Source organism: Glandiceps talaboti, chromosome 19 (genome assembly GCF_964340395.1).
Source record: "Glandiceps talaboti chromosome 19, keGlaTala1.1, whole genome shotgun sequence".
Classification (NCBI taxonomy): domain Eukaryota; kingdom Metazoa; phylum Hemichordata; class Enteropneusta; family Spengelidae; genus Glandiceps; species Glandiceps talaboti.
Genome location: NC_135567.1, coordinates 16947806 through 16970305, shown reverse-complemented (window position 1 = coordinate 16970305; position 22500 = coordinate 16947806). Strand labels below are relative to the sequence as shown.

At 35.1% G+C, this 22500-nt stretch overlaps 3 non-coding genes across 3 annotated transcripts; 1 reads left to right on the top strand and 2 right to left on the bottom strand.

Moving 5' to 3' along the window:
* The first annotated feature begins 337 nt into the window (after nt 1-337).
* On the top strand, nt 338-419 carry Trnal-uag (transfer RNA leucine (anticodon UAG)). The gene has a single exon. It is a non-coding gene; the product is annotated as a tRNA-Leu (tRNA).
* A 13957-nt stretch (nt 420-14376) lies between these two features.
* On the bottom strand, nt 14377-14449 carry Trnar-acg (transfer RNA arginine (anticodon ACG)). The gene has a single exon. It is a non-coding gene; the product is annotated as a tRNA-Arg (tRNA).
* A 1266-nt stretch (nt 14450-15715) lies between these two features.
* Nucleotides 15716-15788, bottom strand: Trnar-acg (transfer RNA arginine (anticodon ACG)). The gene has a single exon. It is a non-coding gene; the product is annotated as a tRNA-Arg (tRNA).
* Between the last annotated feature and the right edge of the window lie 6712 nt (nt 15789-22500).

Sequence of the window (22500 nt, the reverse complement as noted above, 5' to 3'; positions counted from 1 at the left end):
GGGTAACCGGAACCAACATTTTTTAGGCCTCAACAACAACAACAACAACAACAACAACAACAACAACAACAACAACAACAACTTTTTAAACTCTTTCTAAAGACTTTCTGATTTGGTAGTAATGGCAAATTTAGAAAGATAATGCCATGGTTATTCAATAAATAAAAAGATTATAAACAGAACAATTGTATGAAATTTTATGAAAAATCACAAAAAAAACAAAATTAGAAGCCTTTTGGTGTTTTCTGGATTTTTCGCAGAGAGTTGTTACAGGCAGCGTGACCGAGCGGTCTAAGGCGCTGGTGTTTTCCTGGATTTTTCACCGAGTGTTGTCACAGGTAGCGTGGCCGAGCGGTCTAAGGCGCTGGTTTTAGGCACCAGTCATTTCGATGGCGTGGGTTCGAATCCCACCGCTGCCAAGATCTTTTTGTTTTAAAATATAATATTTTTGGACGATCAGATATTATGTCTTCAAAATTAAGCTAAAGTTGTCGTTGACAAAATGCGTGTTTTTTTCTCTGACTTCTGCTTTTTTTTAAGGTACACAGGTACTCGAAGTCGTTTTCCATCTTTAACTGTCTGTGTGTAAATGAACGAGCTCATAAATTAGTTAATTTGACGAGTGTACGATAAGGTCGTCAAAATCGAGTACAATGAAAAAATAGTTTTTTCCCTGACGCATAACTTTGGAGATAATCGCCAATTCATAATGATATTGCTAGCTTCATTGAGTTTGACTCATTACACTACGCATGCGCACTTAATATTAATGTGATGACGGCGCAGTTTATTTCCATCGCTGTGAAAATATTCTTGCATAACAAAAGTTATATGCGTTGAAAGTATTGGTTCATGTGAAATAAAAATAAGATAAATCGCCCCGTTTAAAAACTTTTCCAGTGAGAAATAGAATCGTACACCTTAAGATATGTTGCTTATGATGAAATTACGAAACAAACCACAAAAAAATACTTCACATTTGTTGACTTGCAAGCAAGGTCTATATTTGCTAATGTACAGCGTTAGGCCTAATATAAAAAAATTGTGTGGTTACGGTTACCCAATCCCACTCAGTTTTTCCCTGCCGACTCTAAACCCCCCGGTTTTGTTTTTACATATTAGAGAGAAAAAACACACACGAAAATTGTGTAGTCTCGCCAGAAATTGTAGATGTGGAAACTGATATCAACTTAAAAAGACAATATAAAACTGTTCTTCCAATCTGTAATGGCTGTACATCTGATGAGAAGAAATAAATAACAGAGACCATATAGAAAACAACGGAAAACATAACTATCTGAACTAGACACTCACATATGAACAAATATAATAATAAAATAAAATAATAAATCTACCTACCTCATCTATTCTAAAATTGAGTGTAATCGGAACCACACAATATTTTATTTAAACGAAATATTTATTCGTCGTCTGCTGACAATTTCCCTCCATACATTTTAAAAACGACAATTTGAAATTTAGTTTTCAACTAGGAAATCATATTTGCAATGGTCCTTTGCTGATCGAAATAGATCACCTAGTCTGTTTTGTTATATATCGTGTGGAACATGATCTGGAGAGTCTGTCATTAATTTTGAGCATAACAATAATGATAATAATAATGATAATAATAATAATAATAATTTATCCCAACATTCTAGTAATTACAATTTACAAATGCATTTACCAGATAAATGTGTACATCAATAGCTAACGGGAAAGTGGGAATGGAAATAGTTGTCACACACCTAATCAAGTCCAGCCCCCATTTGACAATTGACAAATAAATATTATCTGGGCTTGTCCAATATGACATAATAAATCTGTAATCTTCAAAACTAACCTTACGCAATTTGCAAAATAATTTCGTGAGTGTATCACATCAATCATTTCAGCGGGAAAGATCGGAAGGGAAAACGATTTTGAGCGGTATAATAATCTTACAATAATCGTCTGCCTCGGGGTTCTGAGCTGTCGTCTGTTTGTCTGTTATCGCCGACGATTTATGGTACTAGACAAACGACATTTACAACTTTTCTCTTGTCTAAAATTTCTTAGTCTTGTTGTTTTTTAAGTCTTAGAGTATAAATTCAGCCTAGAGAAGAATAATCGACGTTTTTATTGAAAATAATGTGTATGGCGCCAAAAGTTTCGACATTGTCCTTACTGCAAATAATGTGTACGGCGCCCAAATTTTCGATTCCTTGTTGCCAATGTGCAACGGCGCCATTGATATAGTCCTTGTTGAAAGCTTGTACTGGCGCCAAAAACTGGTATAGAAAATGACATTTACAAAAAAAAAAACATCTTTCACTTGTGTTTTGACAGTATGTGGTTATAGATTAGATTAAAAACAAAATGAAGTAAAATGTAGCGTACCTTCGGTGTCTGAATCTCAAAGTTTGTACTTTTGAAGACAAACCATCCCCGTTTTGATTGATGACACTCGTAACATTCGGCAGACTAACCTTATGCACTTTGCAAAATAATTTCGTGAGTATATCACAAATTATCGTGACATCTTCCTTAGCTTATCTAAAATGTCGTTTCTAGGCAACCACTCTGCGTCACCTGGTCAGCTTATGAAATTTTAAAGAACTAATTTAGAATCTTTTCATAAAACTCAACTCACTACAAAAGTCGAAGATACATATCTATCGTCTGCGATCAAAATCGTGGTCACGTGACTCAAAATTGTATCGACTCATGGGTCACAGGAAGTGAATTCAAGGTCATACACATAGACAATAACTAAACAAATTTAAATATTCCAAAGTTCTAATTCTCTTATTCTCATTTTCAAAATTTGTACTTTCTAATAAGGCCAAAAACCCATGCCAAATCGTTGACAGTACAACAACTATGCAAATAAATTAGTTAGATGACAATTAGATGTACATAACTGATAAGAATTTATATATTGAAGCTAACCTTTTCACACCTCTGGTAAATCAACACCTCCAGCAAAATCTGGATCATTCTGTCAGATCCAGTTAGACACTGAAGAAGGACAAGTGATTTGTTTGAAACATGTCTGTTTCTCAATCAAAAGTGGAAGAAGAGAACTTGTGTATGGATACAAATAAATAAATGAAACAAATGAACAAATAAGTAAGTAATTAATTAATTAAGTAAGTAAGTAAATAAGTAAGTAAATAAATAAATAAATAAATAAATAAATAAATAAATAAATAAATAAGTAAAAAACTATAACAAGATAGTGATACCAAGACAATGTCACCTACCTGCGGATTTTTATTTAGAAAATCACAAACATCGAATTCGTTCAAAAGTAAACTTATCGTCTGCTGACAATTTCCCGCCAACTCATTGCATACTATTTTTAGTAACGACTATTTGCGATTGTAAAAAAATCATTGTAGGGTTGCAGCACATTCTCTTTGATAACATGTTTAGAAAAAAACCCTAAACCCCAAACTTTTGAAAGGTAAACTATCTAGTAAGTTGTTTTCACTTTTGTTTTCCCACTTGCAGTATAAATAACCGGTCAGCCTGTTATTTCTTCCGTCATACTGTTTTGGACGCCGCCGTAAAAGAGGCCGCGGTTTGCGACGATGGAGAGAGAGAGAGAGAGAGAGAGAGAGAGAGAGAGAGAGAGAGAGAGAGAGAGAGAGAGAGAGAGAGAGAGAGAGAGAGAGAGAGAGAGAGAGAGAGAGAGAGAGAGAGAGAGAGAGAGAGAGAGAGAGAGAGAGAGAGAGAGAGAGAGAGAGAGAGAGAGAGAGAGAGAGAGAGAGAGAGAGAGAGAGAGAGAGAGAGAGAGGGAGGGAGGGAGGGAGGGAGGGAGGGAGGGAGGGGGGGAGGGCAGGAATGATACATATGAGTCAGATATATCCAACGGACAGAAAGACAATCCCGCGCACATTAATAGCTATAGACAGACATACATACTTGTGTCTAATGTTTTGTACTCTTACATGGGTAGGGAAATTGAATGGTGTACATATATTTTATTGACACTAGAGTATTAGACCCCCTGCAGTGTTGTACATCCAGGTGACGGCGTCATCGATCGACCCCTTATTGTACACACGTGAAATGTGATACACCTTAACCTATATAATTCCCACGTGTACGATTGATTGATTCACTGTGACACTGTTTAGAGGATACTGTAAAGCCACAATGATTAGGCCAAATAAAACAAATTGTTAGGTTCCGGTTACCCGACCCCCACCTAGTTTTTCACGCCGAACCTAAACTTTTTTTTTACATATTCGAGATAGATGAGGATTAGTATTTATTTTTCAATTTTTTATTTTATAAAACAATTTTATCATGGCGTCCTAGTTGAAAAATCAATGTGAAGCAACAAAGAACAAGTGTGTGTTTGTAACTCGATACATTGCAAAAAGCCCCCAACCCCCCCGAAGAAAATGTGTAACCAGTTTGTTATTATGTACAATAACACACATGTTACGTAGTTAAGAGTTATCAATCTTTTGCAATTTATTGAGTTACTATAAACAAGGATTGGCATAGTTGTTTCACAATGATTTTCCAAGTAGGACACCTTGATAAAATTATTTTATAAATTAAAAATCCAAAATAAATACCCAATCTTCATCTTATGGCGTAAAGCTGCACTAGCCGTGACTTGAACGGTTCAAAAAAAAATCTTTTAAAACTTGTTAGGTACAATAACTTACTCATGATTTTGTACACCGTGAGCAGTATTGCATCATCTGTAGATAAACATATTCTGTTGTTGAATACAGAATAAATCAAATCAAATTGATTTTTGGGTCAGCACCTAAAATATCAGCGCCTTCAACAGTGATCATGGTGTCAACATGTTTCTGTGCTGGTAATCAGCGTTTCATGCCCTTATATGAACGATGAACGAGTCTTAACTTTGGAACGCGTGAAAAGTATTTATTGTTTACCCTTGGTAAAGAAAATGGAATACCCCGTTACGTGTTAGGCTGCACGTAGACTCGATTCAACAGCAAGATTAGGGAAACAATTCACACTTTATATAAATGTACAGCGATGGATATCGTCTATGTTTAGTATGTTATCTGTTTGATTCTTTACTGCCTCTATAATCAGTTTACAATTTCAGACAAGTTGTGAATACAGAAATTACATTTTTTTAAATGAATATAAACAATAAATCGCAGTTCGTATAGGTGAAAACGAGAGCGCTTCAGCCTAGACTGAAATACCAACCGTTGAGGGCGCTCTTCTCACCCGCGTTCCACAAACAGAGGAGCTCAAGCGGAGCGGTAGGACAAGGACGCGCTCGGCGATGTACAATCAGCGATAATGAAGCATTTACAAACAGAACTTGTTACAGGGAAAGAAAACAGCTGAAATCGGTTTAGAACAAATGACACAGCGTGTTGGAACTGTGATGTGAAGACATGTATTTGATTACACCATTTGATAAGAACAGTTTTATGGCCTCTTTACATTAAATGCCAACTTGAAATTTGTTTGTGAATGTGAGCCAGCTAGCTACGTTTTAAAAAGACATTAAAAGTGTTCTTATCAAATGATAGAATGTATTACTTGTCTGCACTTCAAACATGCTTCATAGTATAAATTCATGCAAGTTGTTTAGCTACTTTCCAGCCATCTGTTGCAACATAATGCTAATTTACTACTTAACTCATATTATATTCGAGTAAACATGTCTCTAATTTCCATAACTTGTCAACAAATCTGACCAGTCAACCTAATGGCGCCAACCCAGGCCAATACACTTTACAAAACATGTCACCACTTTGTGACACTGTACCAAGTGTTATAAATCAAATTCATTCGTTTACTTTCCCAGTTTGTAACAAGTTCCGCTTGTAAATGCTTGTCTGTCACTGGTTGTGTGCTACAGCCCAGAATGACCTTCTGACGTAAAAGGGAACAATTCCAACCTAGTTTTTTTTGTAGTATTCTGAGTATATCATGAACCGCTCTATGTGTATTTAGATAACCAAGGGACTGCTTAGTCCATAGACATGCAAATTCTGACTACATATCGTTGTTTACAATCATTGTTTTTATTGATTTCTTTCTGTGTAAATAACATGTAGGTCGTTTTCTCATCAGAGGTGGGAAAAAGTCTATTTGTTTGGTATATTTGTAGCCATATATATGTGTGAAATATGACACCTTTGTGATGGCGATCGAAGAGTCGTCGTTTTATAAATATCAGGGAATAATTATAACGTGGTCTAGAAACCGGAGAAGGTTTTAGCAAAGTTTGTTTATACTTGGCTAACTAAATTAGTAATTGTTGGATTGTTGGCTATTTCATAACTATTGTGAACTTGAGAGCGGGTGAAGTCACACGACGGCTGTTAGAGGGCGTTTATAAAGTTGCAATAACTACAAAATCAACAAAATCAACAAAATCGTCACTGAAAAAGCCTTGGTAGAATATTGTCCGGGGGAGCACTCTCAAAGAAAAAAAATGTATGGGTATGTGCCGACCAAATTGGTCACTTTTTCTTGAAAGAATTCCCAAACATGGATCACATTTCCATCTGAAAATTCCCGAGTCATTGGGTTGGTAACATGGGGAAACATCTTCATATTGTAGAAATACCTTCACAGGTTGATGTTTTGAACTTGGGTTGTACACCTCCGTCTGGAAATTTGGGGAGTACACCCCCGGGACTATATTATTTACATGCCGTTTTGAACTTCATATCCTTATACTAAAATCGACAATATCCATCAGTCTAGGGAGAACTTTATTCAGTTCATCTGACTTAAGGGGCTCACCACTTTAGGAAATAGAGACATTTTCATAAACTATGGGTTCTGGAGTCATTTCATAATTTTACATCGCCTACATCACCAAAGTGCTTATTATCTACGGTAAAAATTTCATGAATATTCATTGTTCATTCGTTGCATATGTATTTCAGAAATCTGCTGACTCCAATGAGGCAATGTGACCCACACAAAATATACTCTCTAAAGGAATCTGTACAACTTGATGGTTTTCTGAAATTTTGCATTATGTAGTTGCTGTACAATCATGATATTAATTTCCAGAGCTCATAGTTTTGCAAATGCGTCTATTTCTTGGAGTGGCCTTCTCCTAAGCAAACATGGTTTATATTTGGAGGGCTAGGGAGTACGAATGTGATTACATTAGAATGCCTAAGGGGCACCATAGATGCTAATTAGGATCACATATTTACAGACAGAAGAGTTAATAATAGTAGCTCTCTGCAGGGGAGAGCTCTATCTATCAAATGTCATGGCAAATCAGTGAAAACGTTTACAACGATAAATAATTCGTGAATTTGCAGTACAGTTTCCACTGGAAAATTAAACTTTTCCAGGATTGTTTTGGTTGATAATTGAACCTGAAGATATAAAATTTTTGTTCATTTGATGATTAAAACAATAAATATGTTGTCGATATATTATTACTATAGTGATTTGAATAATTCATGTAATGCCAGATTTAGCCACGATCTTTGGGAGCAATATTTGCATACTTTTCTGCGAGAAAAATCCTCATGTTTGCATATTTCAATTAGCATTAAAATGTTGTGATTTCAGCTACATGTATTTTCATCATCTATAAATCATTTCAAACTCTAGGCTTATTTTTGTCATTTTGACCCGAAACTCGTTAACGCAGTATGAAATGTTATGTTTGAAAGTGATTGCTTGTGGTAGTTTAATTTTAAGACGGCAAGTACTAATATTACTAAGGATGTTTTACTAATTTGTTTTTAAAAATAGTACCACTCTGACAAAAGTATGACCAACGTGAGGCATGACATCACGGGTCAAAGAAAGTTTTGCAGAGGACGCTGTCCGAATCTGATGAAAGGACCCGGATGTAAACGATTCTACACATAATAATGAACATAGCCATATTCAAATTTGATTTTCAACATTTTGAAAAAATATTCTGACGATTTTTGATAAAAAATTAACAACTACTCAAAAATCGCTAAATACGGAGTATCTTTATGATTATTTTGTGAAACTGAATTGAGATGTACTGTGTATTCCGGCACAGAACACAACAAATTAAAAACAACTCCATTTTTCTGGAAATGACAAGTTTTTATTTTACTAAAAGCTATAATAAATTCAAAAAAGATACTTATTTGCAATTGTAGTCTAAAATCAGATAGAAATTTATAGAAAAATTAGAGGCGAACGACATTTTTTGAACAACTTTTTTTGGCGGGAAAATACATGGTGGTAGTGATTTGTCCCTATGCATCGATAGTCAAGGTCAGATTAGTTTGAAATAATAACATAACTTATGAAACGCATGTACTTTTTAATCAAATATTTATATATACCGTGCAGTTTACAATTTTTTTGTTTGAGCAGTGCAATTTTAAAGTACACAAATGCTGTGGAAATGCCGTAGGCAGTTTGCAGTGACAATGCTCCTACCATGTACATTGACTGCAACAAAAACAATAAGGCGGAGTCAAATTGTTTGAATTTCAATATGTATAAAAGGTGTTTTTACTCGTTCAGCTAACGACACGACAATGCGATTCGCAATATCTCTTATCGTTTATCAAAAACTCTAAAACGAGGCGGGACATGCACCACACAAAAATACAAACATGGTTTGTTGACCTACATGCACAGTCACTTGTGAGCTAATATTCTATTCTAGGATTGTAATATTCTAGTTTAGGATGGCCATAATACAAAATAATGTCATATTAGTTATTTACGATATTCAAAAAATACCGTTGCCGACGATTGTTCCTGTATATTCCTAGACTAGAATATTACCATTCTGGAATAGAATGATAGCTCTCAAGTGACTGTGCCGAAATGTCGTCTGTCAGATACGCATACTTTGGCAAGTAATACAAGTAAATTGTCATAATTTTACATTTGTAAAAAAAATGTTTAGGGTCGGCAGCTTAAACTGGCGTCGGTTGGGTTATAGAACACTATTTTTTATTTGGCCTTATACAAACGTTATATGTCGACCATCGCTAATCTCCAATTGAATTAAAATTTGATAAATATTAAAGCAACAATTTACACAAACATAGAAGAAATGAAAGTATATGTGAACACGAAACATCAACCAATCTGTTGCCGACCTGAGGCAAAGTACGACAATTTACACAAGATAATACACCCCTGAATCAATGCAGATGTTGATTGCCCTTGGTGACATCTTTTGCATCACTATTATCACCTTTCAAAAACGAAAAATTCACAGCTTTATTTGGTTCATAATATACAGATTAAAATAGGTTTTTTAAAACACTATTTATAAAGTAACACAGATTCTTTACAATTATGTACAAAGTGAAATGGAATTTGAATAGTCGTCCTTTGTTCAATTCACATGTCTCATATCATACTATTCAATTCTGAAAATAATTATTGTGAACGACGTGACAAAATTTCATAGATATGGACATTTTAATTTTACGGGTTTTTTTTCTCATTTTTCTCAAATTTATATGTAAAAACCATAAATTTGTACATAAAAGATATATCTATCCTTTCTGTCTAAAATAAGGATGAAAGTAGTAAAAATATTATGACTAAGAAAGAATTTTGACAACGTGACGATTTTGGCGGGAAAATATGTTAGCTATAGTAAACTAGCTGAATGACATTTTACACGTATACTGTGATGTTACATCCTTTTCAATTTGAAAAGAAAGCCACTTAGTATCCATTTCAACACAAATCCAGACGATTTTTATTTAAACACAATTTCATGAAAGATTAGAAGCTTATGTGATATTTTGTGGTATGAAACGATATGCAGGCATGACGTCAGAAAGGGAACATATTACAAACCACAAAAACAGATTAGGATAACCGACAAAGGCCAGCTTGCGTATTATTTTACAATGGAATCTGATAAAAAAAACTACTGTAATGTCCAGTTTGTTTAGTATTGTATATCAATTTTGGTTTATGCAAACTAGATAACGACAATTACTTTACGCGAAAAGCTCAGAGTGTAATTTCACCTTGTTTGCGATTTCATTGTGATTGTGGCAATGTTCACGACATTTCTATAAGTATGATATTCAAGACACTGTAAATATGACATTTTTTTGTAATCAATCACAATTTTGACAAGAATTCGTTTGTTTGGTCTACTACTTTGAATTCAAACTAAAATAAAATTTAAAGTTCTTTGAAATTGGAGTGAACGAAATTTTTAAAGTCGTTGATGTTTGACGTAATGAAGATTTCACACGACAACTCTATTACACATTCTACTTGCCCTACTTATTGACTAGATTCATTTTGTTGCAGTTTGATATGCAAATTACAGGAATGTTATTCTTAGGGAGCCTCTTTGAATGTGTATAGCATGTAGGCATTGACCCCCTATGTTGGTGGAGGGTGTATGACTTCGACCGACAGTAAAACCAATCTATCATCTCCAATAGCTCTAGCTTTGCTAAACTGTGGCCATTCTTTTTTTTAAAGCCCACACTTTTCAAGTTATTGTCGATCTTTTATCCTGATTGTGTATGTATTTTGATTGTAAAAGTCTTGCTTTTATGTACTCATTTAAATTGTTTTTCTTTACTCGTTTAAATTGTTTTTATGGCAGAGTCTGAAATTTCCTGATAAGGATCAATACAGTTGTATTGTATTGTATTGTATTGTATTGTATTGTATTGTATTGTATTGTATTGTATTGTATTGTATTGTATTGTATTGTATTGTATTGTATTGTATTTATTGTAATGTATTGTATTGTAATGTATTGTATTGTATTGTATTACATCGTATTGTATTGTATTGTATTGTATTGAATTATATCGTATTGCATTGCATTGTATTGCATTGTATTGCATTGCATTGCATTGCATTGTATTGTATTGTATTGTATTGTATTGTATTGTATTGTATTGTATTGTATTGTATTGTATTGTATTGTATTGTATTGTAAACTATTCTAGTATAATGTTAATGTCGGTGTATTCCTTCTGTGACATTGCTATTGTTAAAACAGTCAATTATGTTGTAGGGTTTTCCTAGATCCTCGACATCTTCAGATAATTTGTACATTATATAAAGTGGCCATCTGGATGAGAAAAGGGTATTTATTTGGGGATGAGAAAAGGGTATTTATTTGGGGATTTTAATTCATAAAACAATTTCATCATGGCTTCCTACTTGAAAAGTCAACGTGAAACAACATAGACCAAGTCTGTGTTTCTAACTCAATACATTGTAAAACCTAACAAGTGTAAAAAGCTCGGTATTGCACGTGCAATAACGAACATTTTACACACTTATTGTTCCAGTATACTGAAATGAGAACTTGAAAAAAAGCTGTGAAAATTACTCTCTAAAACGAACCCATTCAGTCTGTGTCGTTTTAACCACTTTTTTTCCTGACTGTCCAAAAGAAGTAAAATATGAGAAACATTTCTATATATATATATATAAAAATAAATTTATCATTTTCGACGCCCATTTGATGATAATTTATTAAGAAGTATTAATGATTGTGTCTGGTCAAGAATTAAAATCGACTGCACGAAAATTGAAACACGATCAATTGTTCAATTTCGTTCGAGAGCCTGACTGGATTCCGTTCGCATGAAAATTGAAACAAAAATCGAGTAACTTTGTTCGAAATATTTTGTCGGAAAAATGTGATGGCAGCTGAGTCATGTTTGCGGATATAGTCACGGTGGATATGATACTCAATTTCTGAGAAATATCAAAACCAAAAAAGCAACAAAAACAAACAGAGAAAAAAAGAGTAAAAATGTATAAAACTCGGAATTCTTATCATCCCAGCTCGTTATGGAATACATTAGGGGTTATCTAATTTGTACTCGCTAACGATTTGTCATTTGTCGATAACTGTTTTACCAGCACATATTGTAACATTAACTCTCTAAATTTCAAAACTCCGAAAGTTAGTTTGGTTCATCTCGCACTCAGAGAATTCGACGCAACGAAAAATAGTACTGTACGTTTTTGACGATGCCAGGTAAAGGGGTCTGTGACGTTTTATGACGATTATTTGGTTCGGTTGTTATTATACTGGGTGAGGATTTCAAAGTTTCGTATTTGATATCACGTATCGTGGAAGGATGTAGAAATCTGACTGCTACACTACCAGATATTATCCGTCATTCCGTTGATTATTTAAAAAACCCAGAATAACACCACTCTTCAAACATACTATTTATAAAAAAGAAAAAAAATAACGAATAACATCACTCTCCAACCGGAAAAAATGACACAATTTCATAAAGAAATACGACTTCTACAGATTTACTCCAAAATGCAGTTCCAAAGACGCGAAAATTTACGAAAAACAGCAATTTTTGTGGCGTAATTTTGGTGGGAAGCAATTGTATCAAAGAGGTGAAATCAACCTCGCGTTGTTCTGTTTCAAAAAGCACATTTTGGGATTGAAAACGAGTGATTAGTGAAACGTAAATGAATCGATATACGTAATGCATGTGTGCATCACATTTCAGATTGCTGTCTACCCTGATTCCTAATCAAAATATTATGTTTCAAATATCGTGTTGATTTTGTTTCAACATCCGGGGAATTATGCAAGCCTGTGGTCGTATGATTTCAGATTGGTATATAATTAGACATAAGTACACGGCCTCAATTAAATTTGATAATGTTTATCTGTAACATAAACTCACCAAAGTTTTGTGTTGCTGCTGTAGTGTCGTCCATGATAGATTTTCCGTTTTCCTCTACAATATGAATTGTTGGTACCGTCTGCGGTCTCCCCATCTTTCTTATCTCCATTCTAATTACAGATTCTATTACAATGACGTCATCGATGATAGTGACGTAATGCAAACAGCGGGAAAACGCTACAAAGTCGCTAATAGTTGTGATATGAAGCTGCCTCATTTAAACGAGGACGTGTGTTATCATCAACTCGGCTCGAATCTCTGCGTGTGAGCAGACCTTTGCGTTTGTAGGGCAAATGTTTGCTTTTCTACTCACCACCTGTTGTGACAACGTATGTTCAATAACTATAGATAGGCAGATGTATGAAACGATGTCAAGAATGGCAGACGACAATTTCTATATGTAGATTTCCGCCAATTCTAATGTAAAAATTCGTAACCTCTTTCTATTTTTTTTTAAATATTTATCTTTTCAAATAGTTTTTCCGTTTTTATCTATTTCATTTTTCTTTTGTTTTTGTTTTAATTTTGTTTAATGTTTTTTTGCTGCGTATAATGTTTCTTCCTCAATCAACAGCAACAATAACAACAACAACAACAACAACAACAACAACAACAACAGCAGCAGCAGCAACAACAACAGCAACGGATGGACGACACATTTCATGGATACCTTTTGCTGCACACGGATAAGCGTAAATATATCTATCACAGTTTTGCCCCTTTTATCATGACACCAAAATCACACATTCCTTTATAGCCATGATAATTGAATTTTGTGCCAAAGCGGGCAGACTACAATTTCTTCTGTATATTTCTGAATATCTGGGGTAAAAGTTGAAGTTGTAAAGACTATCACAGTTGCAGACGACAGTTAGCATAAATCAAATGTTGGCCAATGTAAGGAATTATGTTTTTTCTCCAAGAGTCTAGAATGAATTCTGTTTTTTTTCTACACAATCCATGTAGTTCGGTCGAAATAATCGATTCTAGTTATGAACAAATATGTACTGGAGAGGAAGAAATCGGCGCCAAATTTAAGCAGGTACAGTGTATTTTTCTTTGTTTTCTGTCAGTGTGTGAATTAGCAAAACTGTAATACAAATATAGACATATTTACAGACACAAATAAACTTTGAAGAAAAAGACGCAGACGACATTATTTCGTTTTAATGTCACGTGAGCTTCTGATAAATATGAACGGAGGTTTGATCAGCTTTAGGTCTACTCTCTGTTCTTATTCTGCGGGAGGAATTTTCTGACAAACAAAAGAATTTGGGATCAATATTCAATAGTGATTTGGCGCCAAAACATGCAGACGACAATGTTCATGTAAATTTATGTTAAATATGAACAAAATCATTGAAAGGCATGTTTACCCCCTAAAGCGTTAACGAAATGGAAAAATATAATAACATAGGTCGTCTACATCCAATTATGTGACAAAGTTGCAAAACCGATCGGTCATAAAAATCACAAATGTTCACTTTTTGTGGACAAAATTTGTTTCATTGTTACCTACGCGAGTCATAAAAATCACAGTAATTCTCACTTTTGGTCGATAAGACAATTTGTGAACAGACAAGGATTAAAACTAATTTGCTAAAAAAACAAAATCTTTCCATATGGTTATATTTGTTGAAGGTTGTTATACGAAAAACTGCTTTCATAAAAAAATATTTTTTAATCATTTTCAAAAGCTACACGAGAAGTGTTGCGCAATGAATTAAAAAGATTGAAGGGTAACCGAGCCTGCCAGGATTCGAACCTGGAATCTTCTGATCCGTAGTCAGACGCGTTATCCGTTGCGCCACAGACCCTTACATTCATAAAGGCAAAACCCGACAATAAAGATTTTGAGGAAATTGTCATTTAATGGTCTGTGTTTACATAAAATAAGATAGTATTTATAGATATTTATGCGAATTTATGAATTGTGTTGAGAGAAACAGTAAAAATGATCAGAAACCTGCGTTATCGTTAGCATAGTATGATGATTTGGGTGGGTTTGATTAAATTTACCACGCTGTAAGTAAGCAGAGTGTCGTTCAGTTTGACTCTACCGAACAACACAGGTTTTCCCCGGGTACTCCGGTTTTCTCCTGCATTATCACTGAACTTTCCTCCTGTTATTGGGCAATGCCTGTTGGATGGCTAATAAATAAATAAAAAAAATAAATAAATGAAAAAAAAAAAAAAAAATTTTCCCATGTCTGTGTCACAAACAGTGAAAAGTGTATCGCGTAAGAAGTATCCCGCTTCTTTAACAAAAAATGCGTACATTTTGAAAATAAACAAAATCGAGTCATTGTTTTCACCCGTGACCATTAGTGAAGGGTTCATTGTAAAATACATAGAATAATATTTTTGCGATAAAATAATTTTTATATTCCCTTGAATTGTGTGTTCAATCTGAACTAAAAACAAGAATTTGACAATGTGTAAACTTGTACCATGTCGTATGTATGTTGCAATAACACCAACGTCTTTTTAAAGTTTTGTTTCTCTGCGAATTTACTTTCTCCGCGGAATATAGACTATATAAGCACTGCCAGGTACAGGACAGGGTATTACTTTGTTTTCTGTCAGTGTGTGAATTAGCAAAATTTTAATACAAATATAGACATATTTATAGACACAAATAAACTTGGAAGAAAAAGACGCAGACGACATTATTTTGTAATGTCACGTGAGCTTCTAACAAATATGAACGGAAGTTTGATCAGCTCTCTGTTCTTATTCTGCGGGAGGAATTTTCTGACAAACAAAAGAATTTGGGATCAATATTCAATAGTGATTTGGCGCCAAAACATGCAGACGACAATGTTCCTGTAAATTTATCTTAAATATGAACAAAATCATTGAGAGACATGTTTACCCCCTGAAGCGTTAACGAAATGAAAAATATAATAACATAGGTCGTCTACATCAAATTATGTGACAAAGTTGCAAAACTGATCGGTCATAAAAATCACAAATGTTCACTTTTTGTGGACAAAATTTGTTTTATCGTCATCTACGCGAGTCATACAAATCACAGTATTTGTCACTTTTGTCACAATGAATTAAAAAGTTTGAAGGGTACCCGAGCCTGCCAGGATTCGAACCTGGAATCTTCTGATCCGTAGTCAGACGCGTTATCCGTTGCGCCACAGACCCTTACGTTCATATAGGCAAAACCTGACAATGAAGGCTTTGAGGAAATTGATATTAATAGTCTGTGTTTACATAAAATAAGATAGTATTTATAGATATTTATGCGAATTTATGAATTGTGTGGAGAGAAATAGTTAAAATTGTCAGAATTCTACACTTAACGTTATCGTTAGCATAGTATAATGATTTGGGCGGGTTTGATTAAATTTACCACGCTGTAAGTAAGAAGAGTGTCGTTCAGTTTGACTCTACCGAACACGCAGGTTTTCCCCGGGTACTCCGGTTTCCTCCTGCATTAACACTGAACTTTCCTCCTGTTATTGGGCAATGCCTGTTGGATGGTTAATAAATAAGTAAAAAATAAATAAAAAAAATTCCCATGTCTGTGTCACAAACAGTGAAGAGTGTATCGGGTAAGAAGTATCCCGCTCCCTTAACAAAAATTGAGTACATTTTGAAAATAAACAAAATCGAGTCATCATTGTTTTCACCCGTGACCATTAGTAAAAGGGTCATTGTAAAATACATTGTATAATATTTTTGCGATAAAATAATTGTTATATTCCCATGAATTGTGTTATCCAATCTGAACTAAAACCAACAATTTGACATTGTGTAAACTTACACCATGTCGTGTGTGTTGCCATAACACCAACTCTTTTTAAAGTTTTGTTTGTCTGTGAATTTACTTTCCCCGCGGACTATAGACTATATAACATGTATGTAGGTGTATATAATCAACACAAGATAAAATATATGTAAAATCTATGTCGGATAGCGATGTAAGACTCAGGGGAGGGAGAGAGAGAGAGAGAGAGAGAGAGAGAGAGAGAGAGAGAGAGAGAGAGAGAGAGAGAGAGAGAGAGAGAGAGAGAGAGAGAGAGAGAGAGAGAGAGAGAGAGAGAGAGAGAGAGAGAGAGAGAGAGAGAGAGAGAGAGAGAGAGAGAGAGAATTTTATAATTGTCTGGATGTCTTAGAATTATATCTTTGTAATCAGATCGCTATAGTGGTCTCTGTATGAGTATATGACAGACGTTTGAGATATCCAATTCTATGATATAAATAATATGTACTAATAACTATAGTACAGCCAAAGCAATATAAATGTATATAAACATTGATTCAGTCCTATTTACTTCCAAAAATCAAAATATTCATTATTTTGGCCTGAAAATAAAGATGTCAAATTGTAAAGTTATGAAACATGAAAATGTATTTTGTACATAATTCTGTGATTTTGGCGACATCGTTTGTGGTTTGGACTCGTGTATGGAAAAGAGTCCACTACAAGAAGCGAGTCTGTACCGTTCAGAAAGGGAAAATGCGCGGGAATATATTCGTCGTTGTGTGTCTTCAAGTTCTGTTTATTCCGTCGATTGTGGGACAAGAAACGGGGAAATGTATTTTCTATGAAAGGTGAGTAACGATGTCAGATTTAGTATTGTGTTAAACGATTCTATTTGAGACAAATATAGACGGGTTGAGGAAACCCAGACAACGATAGAATCGAACTTTTACTAACTTGCGGTCCGACTACAAATCGACAAAAGTTTCACTACTTTCGGGTCACGTGATGCAGAAAACCCAATTAGCTATTTTTCACTATTTCATATATTCGAAAAATGAACCAAAACTTTAAATTTATTGTCTTGATTATCTGTAGTACCTATTTATCTGTATTTGTATATCGTTGCGGTACATTGGCTTGGTGTCCGTGTGTAAACAATTCTCTTCGCTTGGGTGCGGACCCGATTAAAATTTTATCCTTCTTTTGACCACCTGAATTACCTTTTTACTTATCGTTGGGGTACATTGGCTTGACGCCCGTGATCACTGAAACGCTATCAACATCTCATAATTTTACAGATTGCTGACAAACAAGTAATCATATCCGTGCCTGAGTGGAGAATTGTTAACATACATATATTTTTTTACTCAACTTTGTATAAATGAAAATTGTCGTCAGTATCAGATGTTAGTCATTCCTTTTCTTTAATTTAAAGGATAATTTCAAGGAATGCAGAAGAAACAATGGAATTTTCCTGGTCTCATTATACGGAGAGTTGTGGATATATGAACAATGACGTATGCGACAGATACAGGTAAGACCGTTGTGGTGTCGTCTGCGTTTTCCCCATCTAAAATCGTATTTTGGCTATAGTTATATGTTAACGCTGCACTAACTGCAACTAAAATTAAAAAAAATATTTTGTTAGGTACAATAATTTAATGGTAATATTGTACACCGTGAACAGCATTGCATCACATGTGGGTATTTTTGTAGTTGTATACACGATAAATCCGTCACATCAAATTGAATTTTAGGTGGGTACCAAAAATCAGCGCCCTCAACGGCTATCACGATTTCAACATCTTTCTGAACGGTTTATGGATAATATTGACCTTTGATTAACATGTACAAAATTATTAGTATTGTAACAATATTCAGTAAATATATTGTGGTTTCTTAATCGGATACCCCAGTTTCAACTTGTACATGGTGACAGATTCAAAAAAGAGATTTTGCTCAACTTAGAGACTTTGTTACGAATAAGAAAGCTAAACTTGATTCAAGTCGTAGGATAATATTACCACAATGCAGAACGATGTGTTATGATGTTTACACTAACATGTTGCGACTACAGTGCTTGATTAAAATCTTTCCCGCCAGTTTTGTTAGCAAACCACTCCTGTCGTCAAAACAGTCTGGACTACCGTGTCACATGACGATAAACGTGTTATTGTTTATTTAAGACTGTAAATTCGATAGTTGTCAAAATTTCTGTAGCTTATGTCGTCTGTCTCAGTGAAAATTACATTCTTACTGAAATATTTGAAGTGATTTGCAATATAAGAAGGAGAAATGTCCTTCAACAACGAACATTTTGGTTGAAACTGCTTGACATGTGTCAGTTCTTCTAATGCAGATTTTTTTTGGTAAAAAACGTACTTTCTCGTTGAAATTATTTAAATGTATTTTTCGTAATGTTGACAGAATTTATGATTCGTAAATATAACTCAATTTCATAATTTTGTTGCAGACTGAGTGCATTTACTGTAAAATTATTGTGTATTAATTGTTACAAGTTGATATTACAATATTTCAGTCCAGAAAATGTATTTTTCCGTGGATATTTAAAAAGAACAAACAAACAAACAAACAAACAAACAAACAAACAAACAAACACACACACACACACACATACAGACAGACACAAATATTCTGTTTGCTTCTTATCAATTTTTAACATATTAATTTAGACAATCCCAGTTTGGTTACACGTGGTCGCATTAACTGTAACTTAAACTGTCGTCTGCTGACAATGACGTCATAATATTCTTTGTTCTGAAAGACGTACTTCCCGCTGAAAATGTTTCGAACAAATTCTATTTCTGTTGTAATTTCTTGGTATGTATATCCTTATTTTGGGAGAAGACTCATAGAAATAATTACTACATCAACATTTATGCAAACATGGTGTAGAAATCTGATCCGATCACAAAGTTCTCATAAAAATGGGGTCACTGAACGTTCTCACAGACGACTTCCGGTATTTTGACTTTTAGACCAGTCTATGAGGAGACAGTCGGTGATGTTTTGAAGACACAACCAGTACGCCGAGAGACGTGTTGTCAAGGTTACATAGAAGATCGTGGAGTATGCGCACGTAAGTTTAGGTTAATTGAAAAACGATGATAGTAAATTTGATATACTGTATAATGATACGATATATAAGACCTAATAAAAAAATGTGGTTCCGATTACGCTCAATTTTAAAATAGGTGGGGTAGGTAGATTTTCAATTCAATTTTATTATATTTTTTTTTATGTGTTAGTGTCTAGTTCAGGTTTTCCATTGTTTTCCAAACGGTCTCTGTGTTATTTATTTATTTCTTCCTATCAGATGTACAGCCATTACATATTGGAAAAAAATATTTTATAATTTATTGTCTTTTTAAATAAGTTGATATCAGTTTCTGCATCTACTATTGCTTGTGAGACTTCACAATTTTTTTCTCGAATATGTAAAATAAATTTAGGGTTGGAAGTGAAAAACTAGGTGGGGTCGGGTAACCGGAACCAAACAATGATTGCTTTAGGCCTAAGTTATGTATAAATAACTGAAAAAGATTGACCAAAGCTGAGGCAACGGCATGAAGGTACAAAAATACATAAAGAAGTAACACAATAAATGAAGTTTATTTGTCATTTCTATAATTATTAATTTATATTTATTAATTCATTATAATAAATAAATAAATAAATAAATAAATAAATAAATAAATAAATAAATAAATAAATAAACAAACACACTAAGAAAGGATAACAAACTAGTCTGCAAAAACCTGAAAGGGTTAATTACTGTACAAACATACCAATTAAGAAGCCAGCAAAGAAAAGATGAAAGATTGGAAGAAATATGAAAGTACGAATTATTATGTAATGCATAAATTTGATTTTATAATCAACAGCTGTGTGTGAAATGGCGTGTCAGAACAACGGCATATGTACGGCACCAAACTACTGTTCATGTCCTCCAGGTTATACAGGGGACACCTGTGATCGAGGTAAGGCCTTTTTGAATATAGCACACCTGTGATCGAGGTAAGATCAATTAAACCCGACTCGTATAGTAGCCTACTTGAAACCACTTGAGCAGGACTACTACTGTTGTAGTAACCCTTAGCGACCACTTTTATGTCCTCCAAGACTGAAGTATTTATAGGCTGCCATTCTTACAAAGTAGAACATGTTTTTCCATTGAGACAATTAACATAACAATAATAAAATGAATGAAATAAAATAAATAAAATGATAATATTATTTTTCAGTGCTGACATGTGTTGTACTAATGCCGTAAAAAGGTCTGTCGTAAAACGAGTTTGGTGTACAGGTACAACAATAGCCTAGAATGGCGCTTATCAGTAAACGAAAGTAAAGAATACTGGTTTTCTAGGGGGCGCTATATTACTGCTTACATATCATTTTCTTTTCCAGAATGTCGACAAGGGAAATATGGACTTGGTTGCAGTGAGGACTGCAGTTGCGAACATGGAGATTGTGACAGAGCAAACGGTATTTGTAAATGTCATGATGGTTTTAAGGGAATGACCTGTAACCAGGAATGTGATGAGGGTTTCCATGGTCGAGAGTGTGGAAGTCGTTGTAATTGTTACAACCAGGCACCTTGTGACCCTACCACAGGTACTTGTAACTGCCTCCCTGGTTACCATGGTGATCTATGTGAGCATGTTTGTGACACTGGTACCTATGGTGCTGGGTGTTCTCTTCGTTGTCAATGTCAACAGGATGGGAGCTATTGTGATCCAAAGGATGGTTCCTGTACGTGTCCTGCAGGGTATCGTGGGTCGATGTGTCATGTTAGATGTTCAGGGGGATTCTTTGGTGAAGAATGCACTATGAGATGCACATGTGAAAATAATGGTAATTGTAATCATGTGACCGGTGCGTGTTCTTGCCAACCTGGATACACTGGTGAGAGATGTCAGGACCAGTGTCCAGAGGGAACATATGGGGACAACTGTGCTATGACATGTAGTTGTGTTAATGGTGTCTGTAATCACGAGACTGGTGTTTGTACTTGTAGAGCTGGATGGACTGGGATTGGTTGCAATACCAGATGTTCACCTGGGTATTATGGTAGTAGTTGTAATCAGCCGTGTCTGTGTGGTCAAAACAGCGTTGGTGTGTGTGACCCAGAGACTGGTTCCTGCACATGTATGGATGGCTGGCAAGGGAAGTATTGCACCCTGCCATGTGATGCTGGTTTCTATGGCAACAAGTGTAGTGAAAGTTGCCAGTGTGACAACAGTGGCCAATGTCATAATGTTGATGGTACTTGCACATGTGCACCTGGTTTTACAGGTGACGTCTGCAGTGCCAGGTGTCCGATTGGTACATTTGGGCAAGACTGTACACGCACTTGTCAATGTCGTAATGGTGCCACCTGTGATCAATCTGGTGAGTGTCAGTGCGCACCTGGTTGGAATGGTTACCTTTGTGCGTTTCCTTGTTCTGAGGGGAAATTTGGACAAGACTGTGCTCGGGAGTGTAACTGTGAGAATGATGCTAGATGTGATAATGTCGACGGCTCATGTATCTGTAAACCTGGCTGGGAAGGAAATACTTGCACCGATTCATGTAGGAAAGGCTACTATGGTGCAGAGTGTCAGCAAAAATGTGACTGTATGAATGAAGGAGTATGCAACCATATCACTGGAACATGTAGTTGCCGGGCAGGTTGGCAAGGACTTAAATGCGATCTTCCGTGTGTTCCTGGTTTATTTGGGCTCAACTGTAGAGAGCGATGTTTATGTCAGAATGGGGGGCTATGCCACAATGTCGATGGATCGTGTACTTGCATTGCTGGTTGGAGAGGTGATCTGTGTGAGTTACCATGTCCAGAGGGGCGTTTTGGTGTAAATTGTGCGACTGCTTGTAATTGTCAAAATGGTGGCACGTGTAATCACATAGATGGCACTTGCCTGTGTGGACCTGGATGGAAGGGTAATGATTGCTCAGATCCATGCACGGCTGGTTACCATGGAGAATTCTGTGAGGAAACCTGCCAATGTCAAAACTCTATGACCTGTGACCCTATTACAGGTGAATGCACGTGTCGAGAAGGCTGGAGAGGGCCGTTGTGTGATCAGCCATGCCCTGAAGGATTCTGGGGTCATGATTGCTTAAATG